This window comes from Toxorhynchites rutilus, chromosome 3 (assembly GCF_029784135.1).
Source record: "Toxorhynchites rutilus septentrionalis strain SRP chromosome 3, ASM2978413v1, whole genome shotgun sequence".
NCBI lineage: Eukaryota > Metazoa > Arthropoda > Insecta > Diptera > Culicidae > Toxorhynchites > Toxorhynchites rutilus.
The window spans coordinates 119,639,355-119,663,651 of NC_073746.1; the positions used below are offsets into that span (position 1 = coordinate 119,639,355).

The 24,297-nt window shown below is 36.3% G+C and overlaps 1 protein-coding gene across 2 annotated transcripts in view; it reads right to left on the reverse strand.

Moving 5' to 3' along the window:
• LOC129776084 (roundabout homolog 2-like) overlaps nt 1-17,145 on the reverse strand; it is a 256,454-nt gene extending 239,309 nt beyond the window's left edge. The window contains exon 1 of one of the 2 annotated variants that reach the window (XM_055781484.1): nt 16,394-17,145. The gene's annotated coding sequence lies outside the window, so the exon portion shown is untranslated. Of the gene's footprint in view, nt 1-16,132 lie in introns of both variants that reach the window. The other variant, XM_055781483.1, reaches the window with a different exon arrangement.
• Nucleotides 17,146-24,297: the final 7,152 nt, after the last annotated feature.

Below are 24,297 nucleotides of genomic sequence, written 5' to 3' on the forward strand. Positions count from 1 at the left end.
GCATTTGGAAGCGTGGGGCATTTTGGATAGTTTGCAAAACATATTCGTCACTGATGTTTTGTCAATACATCTCTAATGGATTTAAACAACGCGTAAAATCTCTGATTAAGTCTTCCTTTGGAAGGTAAGTTGCCCCGGCTCATGAGTTGTTGAGTCTGATAGGTAGGAACAGGTGGAGTCGCCTCCCTGACGTCGGTGATTGGCACTGAAGTGACGGAAATAGGCCGACGAAAGATAAGTGAAGATGAAAAAGATATTATTTTTCTATTTTTATGATACCCAAATACACCAAAAATGTTACTTTAATACAATATGGACATGGACAGGTGGTTGACTTGTATAGTTACATTTTGAATTTCAAATTCATGTTAATGAGAATACCTTCTACATGTTATTCTAAAATATTTAAACCATCCTATGGCAATGAATACTGATCAAAAGTGGAAAAGAGAAACAAAAACCGAAAATCATGAATGATTCCGCGTGTGGATGTAATTTTAGCTGCTTCGATATTAAGCATTTTGAGTGGTTTAATATCAAAATTCAATTCGTTGATAGTAACATTTGGTTTGTGAGTTAACAGAGAAGCGATATTAGGTATGTACGGAAAAGTGAATTCATTTTTGAGTGGAAAATTTAAATTATTGAAAAATATTGCACCGGTGGGGTAAAACGCACAGTTGCCACTGGAAGTGAGATGGATTGTGAAAAGTCTGTTTAATCTGTTCCTAAGGAATGCCCTGCGTCTATAAATGAAAATCAAATCGCCAAATGTGGACTATTTAGAAGCTGACTGGAACCAAAAGCAAAATAGTTGAGGGTTTGTCCGTTTATACTGCTGAAAAGCACAACATCACTTCTAGGTGGATTAATTCGATTTTTTAATCATTCAACGGACATTCGTGATGAGTTCAGACCTTGGTTGAATACAATTCTTTCTCGCGATCGATAAACCTCTACGCTTCATATATCACAAACCTGTCCATATTACCCCCACTATATGTCCATTTTACCCGCACCGAAAAATTTGCCGCATTTTTCGGTCTGTTTTAATTTCAGTAAAAAACATTGAAAAACACTTTTTTGTAAAATATTTGACCTATTAGGTAGAGAGACAGTATATTGAATTGCAAAGAACTGCATCAAAGTTTTGAGAAACATGAGTTTTCAAAGATATAATTGAAGTTCTTCTTAACATGTCCGTTTTACTCCCACCTCCCCTACATGAAGTGAAATAATTGTTTTTCCATTTGATGAGACATATGCCAAAATAACCAAAATATTAGGTTGAAGAAAAAGAAATCCTTTATTTTTGCGTGGAATTCAAAGCTTTATTTAAAATGTTTGGATTGTCCGATTTGGGTCAAATATGCACTCTTTTGTTGTATAATTTTAAAAATAGCTTTATAATGCCTTATTGGTGCAAAACTAATCGATTTCCATAACATTTTCTTGATTCCATTTTTTTATCACTCAGGAAGTTTCGCAATGCGAGAAAAAGGTGGTAATCACTTGGTGCCAGGTCCGGACCATACGATGGATGCATTAAAACTTCCCAACTATGCTCCCGGAGCTTTTGGCGAGCCACTACAGACGTGTGTGGCCTTGCGTTGTCCTGATGGAACACAACAGCTCTTTTGTTAGCCAATTCTAGCCGTTACGGGTCAATCGCTAGCTTCAAACGGACCTGTTGTTGACGGTAGAGTTCTGTATTTAGTGTTTGTCCATGCGGAAGGAATAATAAATCATAATAAAATAATAAATAATAAAATAAAATAATAAAAGTTTCTATTCATGTCCCACCAAATTGTTAACACCCTGTAACTCACAACTGAATGAAGAGTTTTTTTTTAATGTGAAATGTCACATTTACAACGAGCATTAATTTGAGATTATTTGATCGGAATTGTACGAGATATCAATCACTACAGCCATCAGCAGAGAAAATAATGAGTTCCTTTTTCCTCAACCTTCTAAATACCGAGAATTCGAGTTTTTACGAACATGAGTAATTTTGAGTTACGCATGCCGGAAATTCGGGTTCGATTCCCGTTCTGGCCGGGAGATTTATCGTCAAAGAAATTTCCTCCGACTTGTACTATGGTCACGCGTATTTTGAGCTTCTCACTAAGAACACATTCAGGGCGTGTTATTTAGCATCAAAAATCTCAACTAAACACTGCTAATGAAAATTACGCAAGTATTACCTACGACTTACTAATCGAGAACTCGAAAATAGAGAATCAAGCAAATGGAACCAAATTTGGTATTTGGAGGTTTTTGGGAGCAATGAATGTTTGGTTCGACACTTTCCACCCCTCTCAAAGGGGGTGGGAAGGAGGACTGCCACGCAAATGAAACACAAAGTTCTGCATAACTCGAGAAATAAACAAGCCAACGGAGCCAAATTTGGCATGTAATGGTTTTTTTTGGGTACGAGACATGTTTCAATGATAGTTTCACGCCCCTTCCTCCTCTGGAAGGGGGTGGAGGCTCCCATAAAAATATAACACATATTTCAACCAACCTTATTCCAGCCCAACATTGCAATTGGAAATGTCCGGAAAACTCTGAAGGAAAATGGGAAAGTCGAAAACTTAAATTCCCACATGTTTCGCAATTACATCGTGATCAGCGTTGTTAGTCCATTTGAAGTTTGCGCTAACTAAATTGATCATTGTTCGAAAGTGGAAATCGATTTTCAGGGTACAAAAACGCGCTCCTTTATCTTTTAACTATGTAAATAAAAACGGATCGTCGAATGTGATTTTTATTTTTATTTTTATAGAGACTTTGCCTAATGTGACATTCGCCTCTGTGGATGTGATTACTCGAAGAAGTATCGTCCGATTTGATATGTATTCCTTTTATTATATTTTCTGAATCAAACATGTAGTCCATGTAACGGATTTGCAAGTGATTAAAAAATATTGTACGAGAATTGTGTCTGAATATAATTTGATATTATACTGACGAGTTTTGGTAGAAGTACTAGGAAATTGAAATCGAAAATAAAATTGAAAAAGATCAATTCGGAGATCAATTAATTAACAGTTTTGCGATTGGATCTTTCGTAAGTAAAAAAACGTGAATTTTTGAAGGTATTGATAACAAAAAATCTATTTTCGGCAGGACGAAATTTGACGGGTCAGCTAGTGTGAAAAAAAAATACTAGCCTCAGTTATTTCACCACTATCCGCATCAATCAAGGTCACTGTACCGCCAAAAATGGTAGGGAATTGCGTAACCTAAATAAATATGTAAATGATCTTTCCGAGAACAAACCTTTTTTTTTTGTGGAGATTTAATAACCCGGAATTTTCGGTGATCTGCAAAATGATCAACTAGAACAGCTATTACTGTGACTAAGGAGTGACTAATTTTCTCACACCGGGAATGCTTTGTGAATCTTGTTTCTTAAGTTGAAGGGTCAAATGCACAAATAAAAGATTTTTTTTCGAAGAGTGTTAAAAAGTTTGTATGCATCGCACAGACCTTTCATTCCCTCAGACTGAATGTAACCTTGGAATTGTACCAAGACCAGTTAGGTTGTAAGGCTGTTCTACATGACCACACTATCCACATAACCGCACCACTAGTTGTACTAACGAGAATATTACACCAGATTATAAACTGAAGTTGGATCTTGAGAGTATTATTTTTAAGTATTAAAGTGTAATTAAAGTATGCTTTTTTCCAAAGTTTCCCTTATTTTGCTCTCTCATGGTGATCTTATATTGCTATTACATATATTGTTCCCAAACTCGTCTCTCGCTTGAGTAAATGCTGTACCAGAATGAATAGATAGCTAATTTTTTGTTACTTTTAAGCTCATTTAATGTAATAAATGAGGATGTCAAAAAATCTACTAAATATTCATTTGGTCATGTTTCATGGTGTCAATGGTCATGTTAGCATGTTCAAAAACCGGCCATGTACATTTTGTTTATTGGTCCAAAAAATTATCTGTACAAAGTTTCAGTGATTGACTTTTAGGGGTGCCTCAAAGCGCTCAAAGTTATATTAGATCTCGACATTTTATACATTTTTAAGTCATTTGGCATCGAAAAAAACGATTTTCCAAATTTCCCTCTTCACGATGTTAAAAGGAATCTCTTACTGGAATGATTATTTTATGGTTTGGCGTGGTACGCAAATTACGTGACACTAAAAATGTGATTAATCTAAATATATAATCTAATATGATCTAATAATCTAAAATATGACATGATCCGTAAACAAATTCAAATTCAATTTACATAATACTTTAGATTTTTTTAACTAATGAAAATTCTAATTCTAATTCGATATACCGAAGCACCACTCAGTGTCGCATCAATTTACTGTATCAACGTGAACAACGTGAGCATCAAGATTCCATTGATTAAAATGATAAATCGAAAATATCTATCACATTTTTAAAACGAGCGTTCTCGTCTGGTCCTCCATCCGCATTTATTATGATTACTGGCTTGCTTATTCCTTAATACCGAATAACCTAGAATTCAGGCAACCCGCACACCCTTAGAAAATCGAGTCTATGAGAAAGTGCGTTCGAAGAACAGTGCATTTCTGAACGAACTGCAACGTACCGACCACTACATTGAACTGCTTCAGCATGACCAAGGTGTCCTAGCTTATTTTTTACCCTGCGATAACAAACGCAAGAAGGTCATGTTTAGCAGCCATGACAAAATGATGAATCGATAGACACTTTCTATTTTTATTATGATTGACACAGACTAAAGGAGGAGTGGTTTGAAAACTAAAACCAGGTATCTAAATAATAGTTTTGACGTGGGACTACGTCTAACCGGAGTATATGAGGGTGAAATGGAAACCTAAACACAGAACATGCAGGAAAAAATTAAAGATTTCGAATGCTCATAACTCGAACATTTCTTAATAGATCGGAAAGATTTTTGCATCAATTGATAGGAAATATTTCTACACGTCTATCACAATTAAAAACATGTTATTTTTCATGAGATAAACAATTGAATAACTGTAAAATGTCAAGTGTTATCTAAACGCCCTAACTGCCTCGTTTTGATTGGTTCGATTTACGGTTTCCCCAACACAGCCATCAAAATCAATGTGCCTGGGGGAATCCGCTTTGAAAAAAATACATTCAAGTAGTGGCTATTTTTGTTTCCACCGAGCTGTGTTTCCCTAACACGGACTTCAAAATCGATGTGCCTGGGGTAATCCGCTTTGCAAATATATGCAAGCTACGAGTAGTGATCCCCGATAATCGTTCGATTAATCGATTAATCGAATACTTCCTACAAAAATCGATTATTAATCGAACGAATACTGCGCAACCAATAATCGAAGTGAACGAATAATTTACGTCGATTAATCGATCCCGAAACCCGGACAAAAAAACGTACGGCCGCTGCAGTTTCATACTGAAAGTCAGTGGAGGCGATCTGGTGTAGTGGTAAAATCCATACCTCTCACGCTAAAGGTCACGAGTTCAATTCTTACTCCCGACATTCTTCCATAATGGAAGGAAAAAAAAAGTAAAAGTAAAAAGGAAAAGTATTCGATTAGCTGATGAACAATAAATTTCAAAAATCGGGGATCACTAGCTACGAGTACTTTTGTACTCGCTTGCTTTGTGCAAATCGGAATATGTTTCCCTTAAACGTACTTCTTAACTGAGAAGCCTGGGAAAATCGTTATTTCAGATACTAGAGGTGAATGAACTTTCGCGGATCGAGAACTACGTAAACATGAGAGATGCAATAATTTCAGAGGAAAGTGTAAAATACAATTATTCCGTTCACATTTTTTGGTAGTCCTAGGTGTCATATCAAACGTGAAAGGACGTTCATCAAATCTACTTGTAACGAAGAACCTAATCTATTGCAATGCATAAATTGATCTTACATGATAACTGTTTACTTACAAAGCAAATATGTTGATATAAATAGAATTCGAAAACTGTTTCATTCAATCGATAATTTAATCACTACAATACAAATGCTCACTAAGACAACGGTAGTCCCACGTCAACCTTGCGGTTTTATCATAGATACAATCCACTCATTTTTTTTTAATTTTTACAGATTATCTGATAATTTTTATACTTTCTTGAAATAAAATCGTTAAACTTGATTTTTCACTTGTTATATATCTTTTTCAGTTACCCCATGTTTGTTTTTCCTCAAACAATCTCGATCAAAAATACACAACTGTGCTCTGCAGTGCTTCCTTGCATTTTGTGAATAGTAGAAGCACATAAAAAAATATTTTTTATTATTACCAAGACTAAAGCTGTGTACCAAGGTATAGATCAATCTGACCCACGCTAAACACAAGGCAAGCTAGATAAAATCTTTTGAAAATAAAATGAAAGGTAACCAATGTTGTTGGTTGTTTTAATTGAATAGCTTTTTGTGTTAGTTTTATTTAAAAACTCTTTGGAAATTTATTCAATTCTCTCTTCTAAACGAATATCGGAATGGTTTGGACAACAACAGTATATACAGGTCGGACTCGATTATATATAATCGCAATTTCACTTTCAACGTTAATTTTCGAATCCAATACATAATCGAATCACAAAAAAGCTATTTTTCTATTAATGTTTGACATTCATACATTAATGAAAAAATTGTTTTCTTAAGATTCGATTATGTATAGGATTTGAAAATAATTGTTGAAAAAAAATGGTCGACTATATATGATCGAGGCCGACCTGTATGACGAAGATAACCTTCCAGCAGTCGCGTAAAATAACGAGTTATGTCAACATTCTTTGAAACTACTCGAAACCTCGTACCGACCCATTTAAGCTAACCCACGGTAGTTCAACGCCTTTAGATGTCGCTTGACTTTGTAATACATCCAACCATTCAGAGTTATAAATTTTGGGATTTTCCTCCATTTTGGGGGGTAACATTTCAGTTAACATTCCCACTCACAACCTTCGGTAATCCATGACAAATTTGACAAAACATGCGTAGCTCGAAGAAGTTGTCGATTCCAGGCCCGATCTCCGTAAGCGAAAGTCAAAACTCACTGAATTATTAACACCAGTTTTGAAAGTCATCTTGCATCCAAATGTGACCATTATTATTACCCCATCGGACCCGTACCAAATTTATATCAATCTATTGTCCGAATCTCGTGTGAGAAAGCGTCAGACCGAAGCATACAGTGTGTGTGTGTGTGTGTGTGTTAAAAAGGCTATTCAGGAAATTGATTTCCATGGGTGCATCTGCTCTATTGTACTTGACTGAATGACTGACCGCCTTCTGCTTGACTTGGGAAGAGACTTGGAAAGCGCTGCTCGAAAGATTGGTAAGATTGGCAGGGGCAAACAGCGTGAAGCGCGCAGGCCGAGTGCATTCAGGGAAAGTCATAAATTAGAATTATGTCATACCGACTCTCGATGTCCTCCTGCCGCCGTTGGATAGATTCCATCGTGCATGTGTGTATTGTCGTAAGAAGACACCCAGCTTTCTTCTGGGAGCAGTACTGCTTTTATTGTGATTTACTTCAGTTCGGTCGGATATGATGAAGTAGCCGAGAGGAGGTTTGCAGTGCTGCCAAAAGCTAAGAACTATGACTCGAAGAGGTCGCTTAGAGCTGAAGTAATTCGTTTGGCGGCACTGGCCTAAATCGGTGTTCTGGATTCATAACATCATCATCATCGTCATCTGGCCCTGAGTATGAGAGGTTATACGCTGTACGAACCCGTATACGAACGGTGCAACTGTGTGACTGCATGACTCTTCAACAAGTCATAATGGCTGAAGGAGCGGATCTTGTCTTCGAGGCATAATGCTGTGTGTGCTCAAGTAGGGCAGCAGACTGCCGCTCGATGTTTGTGTGTGGTGTGAAAATCAGAGGCGAAGGATTTAAGTGAAAAAGTCATAACAATAGAATTTGAGGCCCATCGGGGTGCATCGTAGCCTCGTCCCTGCTGGATAGACGTCATGCGTTGTGTTTGATTTCTAGCAGTTTGCACCTTCAGCTGACTGGGTTAGAAGTGCAAGTGAAACGATGGGAATATTTCACTCAACTTGTGAGGTTTAATCGGATAATATTTCAGGATTTAAGCTTACAAGCTAAACGCAGTGCGTATCGTAAATTCTGAAGGATTTGCGAAGATGAACTAGAATGTTTTTATATTTCACCTGATAATAGAAAAATCCGTAATCTCATTCTAACCGCCCAGCCAGGATCGCCATTAATTAAAAAAATTACCATCTGTGATAATTCCTTCCCAGCCACCTTCGCTTCTGTCACGATCAACGTCGTTTAGAGCTATGAAAACGTAATAAAGCAATTTAGTGATTCAGTGCCGCCCTCTGCACTCCACCCACCGTTTCACCACCACCCACCATCGTACTAAACTTCACCACAACAGAGTTTGCGCTGTTCGCCCGCCCCCATGAGTCCGCCTCCCGCCACTTCGTGCCACCAGTGGCGGAAAGATAATTTTAATTTCTTCGCAAAATTAGTTTTCGACTTTTTATGCACATTTGCTGCTTCTTCGTACTTTTTTCCATTGTCATTCAATTGAAAGTCCAGGTGAAGCGTATTCTAAAATAGAAACTGTGGACTAACGTGAGTGTGAAGAATCACGCCCAAAAACTTCGCGTGACTCAGCGAGGATGACGACCACTTGCCGCCTTTCGTCGAGTTGCGATGGGGGTGTGCGGATGGGGGTGCTTGCTTGCTTGCCGTTTTTCAAATCATCGCCAATTGAGACGTAGAGAGAGGGCAATGATAGCACTCCCAACAAGCCGCCAACCATTTCCATTGACACGCACCACAACGGAACTGCTCAATACTGCCCAATAATCGCACCATGAAATTGGTCTGATGGTTTGGTCGACGAGGATGACGATTATGATGATGGTGATGGAGACATCTTTGCCCCGGTGTACGACAATTTCTGGCTCTGAGGTGTCGTTGTGTTGAAAATTGCTTTCGGCGCTAATTTGTTTATAATTAATTGTAGCAGCTTTTTGCTTCTTCCGCGGGTGGGGGTTTGTCTTCTGAAACTAGGATCGGGAGACGGTAGCAGGGACTAACTCGACTAACATAATTGCATTTCATAATTTCAGAACTCTAGCGGAATATAAAGTGAAGAATTTCTGCATCACAATGTAGCAGAATTCAAATGAAAAAAAAAATAACTTGAGTTTGTCTTGTCTTTCTGAATGAGTCTTATTGACTTTGAAATGTATACGGCCACAGCTAATTTTGCTGAATCTTGAAGTATCGACATCTGTCAACCAAATGCTGTCTATAAGTCTTTGAGTCTTGTAAAACAAGTTCAAAATGTCGAGTTTCGTTACAAATGAGCACCATTTGCGAAGAATTAGAGACAGTACTCAATCAAGATTCGTGACAAACGCAAACAGAACTTGCAGAATCATTGGGGGTAACATAGCAAACTATTTATAAACGACTCAAATCAATCCACATCCAAAAGCAACGAATTTATGTTCCATACAAACTGGAGGCGAGTGATGTCGAACAGCGATCTAGCATGTCCAAAATGTTGCCTGAACGTAACTTAAAGGAAGTCTTTTTTCGCATCGAATCATCATCGGTGACGAAAACTGGATTCACCAAGTTAATCAAAAACACAAAAGATCGTATGTAAAGCCCCGCCAACTCGGAACATCAATGCCGAAACCCAGTTTCCACGGTACATATGTAATGCTCTGTATTTGGTGGAATCAAAAGGGTGTGATCCACTATGATCAGCTAAAACCGAGTTAAAAACCAGTTGGAAAATAGTGGATGGGAAATTCTGGTTCACACGCCTTATATATATATAGTCCAGACATTGTCCTTTTCGACTATCATTCGTTTCGATTGATGTAGAACGCTATGAGTGGGATACACTTCTCTTCAGAGCATGGTATCAAAAATTGGCTGGATTCATTCTTGGCTTCGAAAGATCCGTGAATCGTCAGAAAGATGGGGAATATACCCAATATTCCGAAAGATGGCTAGTGGTGTCCAATACTTTGAATAATGTATTAATTACTTTTATTATTCAAATAAATGTTTTCCATGCAAAGAACGGATGAGGTTGCACACCAAACATCTTCTTCTTCTTGAAAGGCGTTAACGTTCCCTGGGAACTTTTGCCGTCTCAACGTATGCATTAACTAGCGTCATTTATTAATACTTAGTTGAGATTTCTTAAGCCAAATAACACGCCTTGAATGTACTCCGAGGGGCAAGCTCTTGAATATGCGTGACCACAGTGCAAGTCGAAGGAAATTTCATTGACGAAAAATCCTCCGGCCAGAACGGGAATCGAACCCGAACACCCGGCATGATAATGTGAGACGCTAACCACTCGTCCACGGGTGCACTACCAAACATATTTTTACCAGCTATAATAGATTATGTGCTACACACTTCTGTGCAATGACCAGGGCTCTGCAAAGTCACATTCATCTGAGGATAGTCAGGGAACTATCAAGACATCTGCTTTCGCATTCAATTGGAAATGAGTTTTTGCTTCTTTCCACAGCTTCTCCGTCAACATGAATCAACGTTCATTCGGGCGTTCTCGTTGCTTTCTCCTTTTCATTTTATTCTTTACCGTCAAATAGACTTCACGGCATATTGAAGTGACTCCCCTCAGAATGAATTCGTTCCTCTCTCTCTCATGTAACATATATATGCATGTATCGATGTTTGAGTTCACGGTGGGTAAACAATGGACCGGCCCATTAATGATGTATCTACTTTTTATATGAACGTGGTATATTTGTCTCGCTCGCATATTTTATCTATCAAAATATCATCGGGTAACTTTCAAAAATCAGAACTCAAAAACGAAAAAAAACGCGTCCCTGGTTTTCATATTTATTATGTGAAAAATCCTCAGCATTCCAGAAAAAATATAAAAAACTATAGCGCCTTTGGTCCCGAGACTATGAATCAATAAAAAAACGAATACAATCAATAATAACGAGAGCAGAATTCAAATTTTCTGCAGGTATAGTATTTTTTCAAAAAATTATTTGAATCATTCGAATCGGTTCAGTAGTTCAAAAAAAGTAGTTTTTAAAAAAGTCAATTTTGGAAAAATTGCGAAAAAAATGTTTTTTGGACCACCCTAAAATGGAAATGGTCACCCTAACAAAAAAAAATAAAAAAAACGGGTCTCATAATTCTCGATACAGAACAAAACTACCACTTTTGACGAAAATCTGAGAGCCACTATATCGGTTTGGTATGGAATGGCTGTATATATATAGTTGCCGCCATTTTGGCAACTTTTTTCACCCTTAATAGTCTGAATTTTTCTTCATAATTCCCTGAATACAAAATTGGTTTGTAATAAAGTTTAAATAATAGAAAACTATTCAAATTTCGTGAAATAAGTACTTCATACTAGAAGTTACATGAATAATCTATTAGCGTGAAAATTAATGAAGTATTTTAAATAATGAGCATGTAGTGCGACCAAGTTCATGTATTGGTTTATTAAAAGAATGTAAGATAGAAACAGCACAACGAGAACAAAGTTTCTGTGTAATCTCTGACTAGTAAGTGACCTCATGACACGAAAAAACACCGAAAAAATGAAGCTAGGAAACTCGAAATGAAATGTCGAATTCTGTCAGATGAAATAAAGTACTTGTAGAGAATAGTTAGGTATATTTTGAGTCACTGAAGTTAATTTTAAGATGGATGAAGGAGGAATCCCCATGGTATTTAATTAGTTGGTGCTCATCACATAAATATCAGTGTAAATTAGACTCTGGCCTTGAATATTTTCTCGTCGCCAAGGAACTCTTTAAACTGAAACTGTTACATACGCAACATTGAACTTGCTTCTCAGAATTCCTAGAGTAAGAGTAAGACCATGGATGAATATTCGCTGTAGTTGAAGATCGTTACGCATCTCTAAAAAAGTATAACAGACTGTAGAAACAAAAAAGCCCTCGGAAACAGTAAGCCAATATTGATTCGAACGCTCGAAAAAGTGGTTTTGATATCGGAAATAGAGAGCACTTTACCTAATACGATTGTCACTTGTTTCGACAAATTACATATTACATATGTTTCTATTCTATATATTATATCTATTTTATTCTATGTATATAAAAATGGAGTGATGTCTGTCTGTCTGTCTGGTTCTTATAGACTCGGAAACTACTGAACCGATCGACATGAAAATTGGTATGTAGGGGTTTTTGGGGCCGGGGAAGGTTTTCGTGATATTTTGAGACCCCTCCCCCCTCTCTAAGGGGGGGCTGCCATACAAATGAAACACAAATTTTTGCATTACTCGGAAATTAACCAAGCAAACGAAACCAAAGTTGGCATGTGAAAGTTTTAGGGCGCAATAAATGTTTCTATGATGGTTAGACAGTCCTTCCCCCACTCAAAGGGGGGGCTGCGATACAAATGAAAAATAAATTTCTGCATTACTCGAGAATTAATCAAGCAAATGAAACCAAATTTGGCATGTGAAGGTTTTAGGATGCAATAAATGTTTCTATGATGTTAAGATACTCCTTCCCCCTCTCTTAGAGGGGGCTGCCATACAAATGAAACACAAATTTTTGCATTACCCGAGAATTAATCAAGCAAATTAAACCAAATTAGGCATATGGAAACTTTAGGGTGCAATGAATGTTTCTATGGTGGTTAGATACCCCTCCCCCCTCTCTTAGGGGTGGCTGCCATACAAATAAAACACAAATTTCTGCATTACTCGAGAATTAATCAAGTAAATGGGCGGAACGAAGTTTGCCGGGTTAGCTAGTAATATATAAATTTTTATATATTATATATTTGAAACTAGCTGACCCGGCAAACTTCGTCCCGCCCAACATTTGTTTTTGTTATCAATACCTTTAAACATTCACGTTTTCTTACTTTGAGCAAGTTCATGGGTCCAATCGCAGAACTGTTCATTGATTGATCTTCTAATCGACTCCGTTGAATTTACCTTCTACTATGAAATTTATAGTATTTCTAACAAAACTTTTTTCAACTTTTTTCAAGATTTTTCAACCACTTGAAAATAACATATTTCTCCGTTACATGGAATAAATGTTTTATACAGAAAATATGATAGAATAAAGATAGCCCTAAATCGGACAATTCCTTCCTCGAGTTCTGCTCTTATCAACATATTCGGCGATACTTTTTTATTGGTATTGATAGAAGAAGATATAGGAGTGTGTTCATCACATTAAAATCCATTTCCAATTTCGAACAAAGATCAATTTCGCTAACGCAAACATCAAATGGGCTAACAGCTTTTGTCACTATCACATATGGGAATTTAATTTTCCGAATTTTCCCTTTTTCCTTAAGAGTTTTCCGAAAATTTTCAATTGTCATGTTTGGTTGAAATATGTGTAATACTTTTATGGGACCCCCTCTCCATTCCAGAAGAGGAAGGGGTGTCATACAATCATAGAAACATTCCCCCCTCCGCCCACCCCCTCAGAAATGTGGAAGGAGTGTTGAACCACTTTAGAAATGTTTCTTGCCCCCTAAAACCTCCATATGCCAATTTTGGTTCAGTTTGCTTGGTTAATTCGTGAATTATGCAGAAATGTATTGTTCCATTTGTATGGCAGTCCCCCCCTCAAAGAGTAGGGAGGAGGATCTAACCACCATACAATCATATATTGCCCCCAAAAACCTCCACATGCCAAATTTGGTTTCATTTGCTTGATTAATTCTCGAGTAATGTAGAAATATGTCTCTCATTTGTATGGGTTTTTCCGCTGTTCTCGGGTATTCAGGTTGTTCTTCCTCGGCACATTACAAACCTTTTTTCGGTTGAACTTGATTTTCATGTTTCATGAACTTGACATGGATCAGTATGTTTACTCGAACATCCTGAAGGAAACTATGAAGCAAAGTGTAAACAAAAATGGATGGAATCAAGGATTCAAGTTTTAACAAGACAGTGACCCAAAACACAAGGGACATAAAGTTCGCACATGGTAACATTACAATTGCTCAACAGTTCTTGATACTCCTCCACAATCTTCTGACATCTATCCCGGTAAGAAACTATGGGAATAATCAGGATAGGAAAATATGAAACCATCAAATTTCTTAAAATAACGATTTAAAAAACCACTTGATGAATAAATGGACGAATATTCCTCCCGAATACACCAAAAAACTCGTAGATAATGGCTAAAAGTAGACAGAAAAAGTAGACAGTTGAAATGAACAAGGGTTAACATACTTACGATAGAATTCTGAAATTGATCAGCGGCTTCGAAATCGAGTTGAAATTTCAACCACCGTACGAATATGAGTTTGAGTCAATTTTCATGCATTCGCTCATTCATTCACCATTTTTAGAGAAATACAAACCAATATTCTGGAAACAGATAGCAAATATTCTCACTCTCAAATGACACTATGACTTTATCTAAATAGAATGTTCCGAAAGCTTGTTTTCGACTTTTAAAAGAAGGAAAAAGAGATCTGCATAGTGGGGTACGACTGCGAGTTTGTATCACTGTATATAGATATAGATTCCAAAAACGTAAGCATACAAGATCCAAATCCAGCTCGGGCAATTCATTGGAAGTCAACAGAGCATCTCGAACATGGAAATAATTCAAGAACTGATGTTTCCGAGCCAGTTTTAAATTTTTGCCACAAATGATTGAAATATGTTTTGGAACTAAATCAGATTGGTTTGATTGTTTGAAATTTAACGAATTGAAATACTCAAGGATATCAGCGTGGTAATCGGGAATTAATGCCAACTTCCCCTCTAAAATTAACAAAGAAACCGTTTCATATGAATTTTTTACAAAATAAAATCGATCTTGTCTTTAGATTCAAAAACACCGATTTATTCATTACTTCAACCCCAAAGTGATGTTTATTAATTTAACTCGCGGACTAAATGTTGAAAGCAGCTGCGTGCGAGTGCGAGTGCAAGAGTGCAAACATATTCATAAAATAGCTGATTGCTTTACATAATATAGAAACCGAATTTGTTCGACATCACAAACGTCGAAGGACAATTTTAGCTATCTATAATTGTTTGAACAGTACAAAAAACAACGAATTTCAGACATTTTGGGTTTATCATTTACATTCTTCCAGAGTTGTATTTTCAACCATATTTTTCATACTTCAAATTATGATCGCCTTCTATGATTTTGAAAACATTCATTTACTCAACACTAATCTGAAGCGTACACATTGGTACATTTGTGTTTGAAGCAAAAATAGTACTCCAGCAGATGCTCTCTAAAAACTAAAATCCATTATTTTTGGCGTCGAGTATGAAACTTACTTGCCGCAATTCAACCGTTGGTACGTGTCCAGCGTTGTAATTTGTCGATTATAAATTTGAACAGGCGAAACAGTTCACCAGAGGTGTATTTATTCGGTGGCGCCACAAATACTTCACAGATAATGAAGCTCAAAACTCGGAGATAATAAAGAACCAATGTTAATTGAAAGTTTGATAGAAATGTGGAATATTTCATTTCCACAAATATCGAAATAAACTCTATGAATTTCACTGAAATCATTGCATGTCCCGGAACAACAAGTCTCAAGTGCACAACACTGCACACAACAGCTCTGCACGAGCCAGCACTTTCAAAATCAAAATTCTTTATGTCAATGTAACGCTAGTGTTCTCTTTTAATTCCTTGTGAAATTGAAACTGCTAACATTAAAATTTCGTCCCACTCGAAATGCCAGAATAAGATACCAAATCGTAACGTGACGTTTAGTTTCTCTTATAGCTATTCCAGCAGATGCTGTGTCATTTGAAGCTTCGCTTACTCACTTCATAGAGATTTTTATTTCACAGAAGTTTAGTAGTATGTCATAACTTTTAACGGCCGAAGGATTGCTCCACACAAAAGTCACGTTTTCACGTATGCATGAAATTACATGTTTTAATACACCATTCCGATCTAAGAGCCCCCGAACAATCTTCTATTCCACCACATTACATACAGCTGCCACACGGGCCAAGCTTCAAATATTGTTCCGACAAAATTTCGCCAACACAAAAACACCATCTATGTAAATCAGGCAATGCAAACAACCACAACGGTGGATGAGTAGCAGCGCTCAAGCCACCTATAGAATTGCCGGAGAAAAACATTAATCCACCCATAATCACCTTATTTTGTCGAGGGAAACTCTGCTCATAATCTCAGATCCCGTACAGAGATTCTTGCTTCATCCCAACGAAGCGTCGTCTTCACCTTGGAACCTTGTGGTCGCAGCGCAACGTAGTTGGATCAGCAACGTTTTCGAAACCGAACACGAACACCGCAACAACAACAACAACAACAACACCATCAACTACAGCAAAAAATCCTTTCCTCCACAAGGGATAATCCGTTACTGGTTCCAATCAAATTACTCTCTTGATGATTACCATGTTGATTGCAATCACTGGAGTTGCTTGGGCCGCCTCCGGGACCACTTTGTTAAACTTTCATTCACCTGAACCTTCGTTCGAAACACCAAGCGAATTTTTCACCAGCCCGTTATCAGTAGCTTCACAATCATCATTTCAGTGCAATTTTCACATTGTATAATTCCCAATCCACCTGTTTTTCAGCACAGCACACACACAGAGCCTCGGCACATTGAATCACTTCGTCAGGTGCTCATCAGGACGATTTATTCAATTTTATCCCACTTTTTCACTCAATCTCTCGAATGTTGTTTCCACATTTCCAGGATTCGCTTGCGCTCAGTTTTTCCGTTGCTAACTGATGATGAACTTTAATTTATCTGTTTCGTGAACCTGCTTGCCGGTTGATATGCATCTGTTGAAGCAACACTAGATTCTGGATTATCTCATCGTCACTGAATCACTGACAGAAATCATCCCGCAAAACGCTCAAAAAAAAATTCTTCGGGCTAGATTACATCGAAAAATCCGGCACACGGCACACGCACATCCGAACTATGCTCAAAAGCACACCGCCGACAACAGCAATGTTATTATGCACTCGTGCCACTATCAACCATGCGTTTACTTCTACAGCCTAGCACAAACCAACGTTTGGTTTCTGGAACGAAGGAACATAGAAATCACGACCCACCACGTACACATGCCAGAGAAGCACTGATATTCCGATATTCGCCACGCAGTTGATGCTCAATGTTGGCTTGCTGGGTGTTCGTATTCGTCGGTTTCGGCGTTTGCGATGCTTGGTATCCTCTCGGCCGGCGTGAGCCTCTCACTCGGGCGACGAACGAGACCGCTGTCGGTCGGCAATGCTCGGCGGGAACAGCTGAGCGGCACGAAGCGGGCCTTCGGATATGAGGGAAAAACTTAACGAAGACCGATTGCTTCGCCGGATGGATGACTTTTATGCTATAGGTGTTATTAAATATTGTTACTAAATTATAATTTATTATAAGTAAATAATAATTTAAAACAAATAAAAATTATAATTAATTATATTATTATAAATTATCCTAACAAAATGAACAAAACAATATGAAATTTAAAAAAATGTGAATACGGAAAATATTTTTTAAAAAACTTAAAATTATTCAGACCTCGATTATTATTTTAATCATATTCATAAACTTTTCGTAGGTCTTATGTAGCCTAATTGGTTGCGTGTCCGCTACTAAGCGAACGATCATGAGCTAATAACTCAGGGCCCCTCAACTGACCATCTTTGTGTGTTATTCTAGCTACTACGTCCACGCAACAATCATCATGTGTCGGTAATCCCAGTCCCTTACCGCTCACATTACGATCTGCTGCATCGGTAACTGGTGCTAATTCTAACACAGCAATGGAAGCCTCATATCAGCAGTCCCGTTGTGAACAGTCCAACTGTGAACATTCGAACAATAGGAATATTCTAACGCCGAAAAAGGCGGCATGTGTTGTGTATCGATAGAAATGGAATACTCGGCATGTGTTGTGTATCGATAGAATTGGAATATTCTTAGGCCTAAACAGCTACTGTGTTATACATAAAAAAAGAAAAACAAATGTTTATCGATGGATAGGAATCTTAAGCCTAATTAATATACAACAATAGTTATCTTAAACATAAAAATGTATACGAATAAATTCGGCTCTGTGTCAGCTGAATTGCTAAATGAGCCTAATTAAACGGATGGGATAAAAAAAAAATAAACTTTTTTGGTATTCAATCAATCTTTCTGAAATATTTTTAGAAAAAGTAAATTGGTCACAATAGTATCAAATAGATAATCGAAATGAATTTAGATGTTTTTCATTCGGCGGAATGGAGTTATTTTTACAATACACATGACTCTAACCAAAAATTGGAGTTTTTCAATGATTTGTTAACGGATTTACACGATATGTTCGTTCCTATTCGTACAATCCATTCTACGAAGAAGGTTCTTGGTTCAATTCTACCAATTCTACCAAAAAATTGTCCTCCAGGAAAGCCTGGATTTTGAAGCAACTACTGGACATCTGGATGATAAAGCAGCTGTTCTAACTAATACCTTGAAAGAGTTATACGAACAAATTAGTAATTGAAAAATATATTGATTTAAGTAATTCGAACAGCTGGTACTCTTTGAATCTGCTGCGCCTCAAACGCAAAAGAGACAAAAAGTACAGAAAGTTTGTAAGAACTGATTTAGAAAATGATTGGAATATGTACACTTTGGCGCGAAACATATATTCACAGGCCTTGAAAAAGACTAGATGTGAATATATACAGAGGAAAATCGATGAACATCAAAATAATAGCAAATGACTATGGAAAATATTGAAAACATTATTGAATTTTAAAAATAGTATACCGCGTTCCATAGTTTTCGGAGGGTTAGAAGAACAGTCAGACCAAATTATTGCAGATAAATTTAACAGTTATTTCGTTAATAGTGTTCTACTGATCAACCAAAGCATTGAGTTGGTGAGTGAACCTGAAATAATACAGAAACTGGAATAGAAACAGTCGGAGACGAATGAATCATTGGATTTAAAATCTCCGTGAATAAAGGATAAGAATAAGAAGAAGATGAATAGAATAGAAACAACGAAGGGGGATAGCGAAAAGAGAATTTTTGCGAAGTAAGTAAGCTGTCGCTAGCGTATAAGTAATGCATTTCTCTGAGGAAAATTCTTAGAATATTTCTGTGCTCGACACAACGAAGGTCCCTTATTCTGCTCGTTTTGTGTTTTACGTTTCCCCTCGAGCGGTGAACGCTAGCTGTACATGTGAATAGCACACCTTCGATACTTTTAGTTACCATTCGTATTTGCTCTCGTGGGCATCGAACAGAAGATGCATCTCGCTAAATACTCAGTGCAATGCGTGCATTGATATAAAGAAACAAATTGCGGCATATGACCAATTAGTTTATTGTTCTCGCAAAGGCATGAAAGAATCGTTGCTTCTCGAAATGATTCTACAAAACCACGCAAGTCATTAAACCTTTTCAGGATACCCGGAACATTTTACTAAAGAGTTATTTATGAACTTTCGACGTATTCAAAAATAATATCCGAAATGCTAAACCAACAAATTTCAAAAAACAGATTGCGTAGTCCTACGTACAAACCCTCGATTTTTTAAAGTTTATTTGTCCGATATTAATTAAACCTATAACGCACCTATTTAACCACATAGTTACAACGAGCGTATTTCCAGATGCATGAGGATTAAGAAAAAAACCATTTGAGAAAGCCATTTAAGAAAAAAAAACCATTTGAGCCCGTTTGGAAAACTTGACACCTATCATTATCCTTCGTGCATTATCAAAGGTGTTCGAAAAAATATCAAAATTAATATAAGTAATTATATAAAAATATATTACCTGTTAAGTACATTTCAGTCCGGCGAAACACAGTATAAAAACAGCAATGCTCCAAGTATTTGATGATATTGGAGTCGTGATTGACAACGGAAGACCAGTAGTCCTAGTTCTTTTAGATTTTGCTAAAACGTTTGACATTGTTTCTCATGAAATACTATGCCACAAATTAAAAACGTCATTTACATTCTCAGAATATGCGATTAACCTTATTAAATCGTATCAATGTTCAAGATCGCGATGAGGGTATTCATAGTCAATCCAAAACCGCACTTAGCCGCAAGGGCCTCGTCGGGACCGTATCGGCTCTGTGGCGGACATGACTGAGTATTGGCTTATCTTTTGACATTGCAATTTTTTGAACTTATATCTGTAAATAAAATCAGTTCGTTTTTTATGTTTGCTAAACTGATTTCAATGTTGAGAAAAAATGAATAGATTATTTTCTAGATAACTTGCTCAAACCTCTGTAGGGAATGAAGACGGGACCATCATCATTATCATCATCATCTCAGGTAGTTTAAAATAATGGAGTTTTTTTCCTCATTTCTCTCAATAATATCAAGAGTTCTTCAGGGTTCAATATTAGGACCAATTTTATTCTCCTTATACATAAATTACCTCCCTTGTGTAATTTAGAATTGCGAAATCCATCTCTTCGCCGATGATGCGCAAATATATAACAACCGTTTAGGAAAATGTGCAATTGCAATTTCTCAGGAAATTAATCAAGACATAGCTAGAATTTATGAATTGTCATGCAAAAATAAACTAGCACTGAATGCTGATAAAGCAAATGCAATTTTTATTTGTAGTTCTTTAAATAATTCACTGAAACCGGTTTTTCATCTTGAACAATGATATTTTTCTATTCGTCGAGAACTCAATCAGTTTAGGCATTCGTATGAGCAATTCCAAATGAAATCGACAAATGACAATACATGAGTATTTTTGATTAGAATGAAAGTTTATATTCCGTTTGGGTTGGATGAAATATGAGTTTTTCAAAGTAATAGGGATTTTTTTCAATCAAGTGTAATTTTTTAGAAGGGCGTATCGTTTTAGTAAGAAAAATATTTGATAATTTATATCCCAAAAACTCTGAGTCATACCGAAATAGTGTCTTAGAAAGAGTTATGGAGTGTTGATGTTAACATGTGAAAAAATATACACTGAGAAAAGAAATTAGTATTTTTTTTATCTACAAAGAAAAACTTTAACTTTCAATATCTAAAATATATTTTTTATTTTATTTTTATTTTTTCATATACAATAGAAGGCATGTAGAAAATTTAAAAAATGAATCCAGGAAGGTAAAACTATTTTTATCAAACTTTGTCGAACATCGAATTTTTATGAATTTCCGAAACTTTAATTAGGTTTGTTAGCAATCATTTCTAGTCACAAATTATGAATCCTGATGTGATATAAAACAAAAAAGCTCATTATCAATTTGCTTCTAAATGCAGCCATTCTCGAGATGCTTTAAAAAATATTTCTAAATTACTCTCCGCGATATTCTCTCTTATCGTTGCAGACTCGCCCTGCCCTCATAGCTCCACCGACAATGCGAGCAGCTTCCGATTAAGAGAGATAAACGAACAAAAAAATCGCGTGTGTACACGCGAACAATTAGTTTATTTATTAAATATTTTTATGCGAATTACAAATACACTAAATTCAACTATACTTTAAATCTGCCGAATAAATCCATTTACACTTTTAAAAGAGAATTTAAACAGTATTTCAGTTAAGTTAGTTAAAACATATTTGTTTATTGTAAAGAGCATTTTCGATAAGAAATTTTTCAAAATTTTGTGTAACTTAACAATCATAAGTGGCACATTCGATTAGGAACTACTCAATGTAACATAAGACATACTTGGTCTTACGTTGCAAAATACGAATAAATATGAAAAATGGTAAATATGAAAATGGAAACTTGTTCTTGCTCTATCTGAGGAAATTCTCATCAGATCAATGAACTTCCGCCTCAAATGTTGCAAGTCAAAAAGTTGCTCTAGTATGAAGTAATACTATACAGGTTGAGTTTCTTTTCATCAGAGAAGATCACCTGAATTAGTGAATCACACGGGATTAACTACTTTAAAAAAGTTAACCGATGGTTCGAATAATCATTTTTTTCCTCTTTTTTCTAACACAAAAATTCATAACTTCTGATCTACTGAACCGATTCAGATGATCGATACATAAAATTAAAGCCAATTAGATAGTCTTTTTCGAAAAATATTAGACTTGCGAAAAAAAATTATTTTGATTTCGTGATTATTGATTGTAATAATTTTTATAGTTTACATGGTTTCGGACTAAATATGCTCAATTTTTTATATTTTTTCTTGAAAGCTGTGTTTTTTTTACATAACATATCCAAAAATCAGAGATGTATAATTTTTTTAATTTAACATGTTTTCAGTCTTCGTTCAATATTTATATTCGACTAGACTGGATGTATGTGCCTAGAATTCAGTTAATTGGCAAATAATTTTTTTTTCAAAAAAGACAAGCTAACTGGCTTCAATTTGATGTATTCAAAAGCAATAAATTTTTGAAAAAAGTCATTTTTGGAAAAAAGTGAAAAACGATTTTTTGGGCCATCGGCTAACTTTGAAAAATCATAACTCAAAAACGAAAAAAAAGTCTCTCTAGTTTCGACATATGTTATGTGAAAAATTCTCAGTTTTTCAGAAAAAATATAGCGCACTTGGTCCCGAGACCATGAAAACAATTAAAAACGAATACAATCAATAATAACGAGAACAAAATTCGAATTTTCTGAAGGTATGGTATTTTTTCAAAAAAGAACAGGTGATTGGATTTATTGACGTAGGACTACGTCTTTCATTTCTAGACTGAGGTGTAAGTTCAAACTTTCGAAAACGAAAGCGTTACGCCGGAGATCGAGATTTTGAGCGTTAATAGCTCCTAAACAACTGAACGAAATAGTACGATAAACACTTCATTCTAGAGATAAAATGTCTACGCGTTACATGTTTGTTACTTTCTGATCCAAAAATTTTTCAATAGCCCTAAAATTACTTTCAAAACAGGCTATTGAAATCACACCAATCGGTATATAAGCGAGTGTCGCTCGGAAATCCACTCAGTTATAATTGCGCAACGAATGAGGTACGATTGCTGAAATGGATGGATGTTAACTTCAAAACCATGGAGCCAGGGGAAATTGGCATAGCAAATTAGATGCAAGCAGTGGGTACTTTTGTTCTCGTTTGCCTTTCTGCAAATTGGAATGTTCCCCTAACACCGATTTCAAAACCATGGAGCCAGGGGAAATTGGCATAGAAAATTAGATGCAAAAAGCGAGTACTATTGTACTCGGATTGACTATGGATTTGATATGGTATGATACGGTGTAGTGAATATGATCAAAGTGGATATTATATTACATGTCGAAGAAATCACATTTATAAAAGCAGCGTTAAAAAATTTTTTGTTTGCGAATGCTGCAATCGATCGTCGTTACTGGGAAGTTGGAATTGTTGGGAAGGGGGTCTTATTTTCGCTGTGTAATTCCGAGGAGGAATCCATTCCTTCTCCAGCGTTAATAATCCTGCTCCGGATCAACGATGATTCCAATTGTCGGTGCTTGGGGAGTGGGTACTATTTGCGCTGGGTATTTCCGAGGAGGAATCGATTCCCCCTTTGAACGTTAATAATTCTTTTCCGGCTAAACGAAGTGGTATGATAATCACTTTATTCGAAAGATGAAACGTCTAAGATTTATATGCTTGTTACTTGTTGATTGCTAAGTTTACGTTAGTCCTACGCCCACCTTGCAGTTATATCAAAGATATAACCCACTTCTAGTTTTTTGATATATCGATCATCTGAATCGGTCTAGTAGTTCAAAGGTTTTTTGAAAATTTTTGAAAAAAAGTCATTTTTGGAAAAAAGAGGAAAATAGTGAAGGCGATCTGGCGTAGTGGTAACATCCATATCTCTCACGCAGAGATCACGAGTTCAATTCTCACTCCCGACATTCTTCCAAAAATGGAAGTAAGAGTGACGAACCAGCCAAAATGTGTTGAAAGTCACTATAATAGAGAAAAACAAAAAGAGGAAAACGTTAATTTTTCGGACAACCCTAAAATGGAAATGGTCACCCTACTGAAATAATAAAAAAACGGGTCTAATGTTTTGCAATAAAAGGCAAAGCACCCACTTTCTACGAAAATCAAATAACCAATATATTGACTTGGCATGGAAAGGCTGCAAATGTATACCGGGAATTTGTGTTTAAAAAAAAAATATTTTTTAAATTTTGAACTTTTCGTCACCTATGGAAATTATCAATCTGTTCAGCAAAATGGGAATTGGAATAATCGGAATAATCAGGAATATCAGCATATTTCCATTTTCAGTGACAATTCAAAGCATATTCGACAAAATTTATAATTTCTCACCGGAATGTCATTTTGTTTAACAAAAAAAAACAGTGGGATCTGCAAATGTGTTTGATGATTTTTATTAAAC